The sequence below is a fragment of the Penaeus monodon genome, chromosome 28, assembly GCF_015228065.2.
Source record: "Penaeus monodon isolate SGIC_2016 chromosome 28, NSTDA_Pmon_1, whole genome shotgun sequence".
NCBI classification, from domain to species: Eukaryota; Metazoa; Arthropoda; class Malacostraca; order Decapoda; family Penaeidae; genus Penaeus; species Penaeus monodon.
Window position 1 is genome coordinate 23,754,624 of NC_051413.1, and position 257 is coordinate 23,754,880.

General features: G+C 47.9%; 1 protein-coding gene across 2 annotated transcripts in view; it reads left to right on the plus strand.

Annotated features, from left to right (window-relative positions):
* LOC119591424 (dipeptidase 1-like) overlaps positions 1 to 257 on the plus strand; it is a 285,765-nt gene that overhangs the window by 146,206 nt on the left and 139,302 nt on the right. The window lies entirely within an intron of this gene.

The window sequence follows — 257 nt, forward strand, 5'->3', positions numbered from 1 at the left end:
TAACAACGTACCACGATTCACAAACACGATCCCAAATCACCTATGTCAGAGGTCAGAGGTCACCCCCCCCCCTACCCCGTCCGTGACTTCCTGATTCCTCCTCCTAACAAAGAACTGCGAGAAGACTCGTCGTCTCCTTTTGTCCGTGAATGTCCTTATAATCCAGTTTTGTCCTTGGATTCTGACAGCCGACTTCGTTCCACGCTGATGAACGGTGTCTTTGATTCATTTGTTTCATGTATTTGGCTCTGGGATTT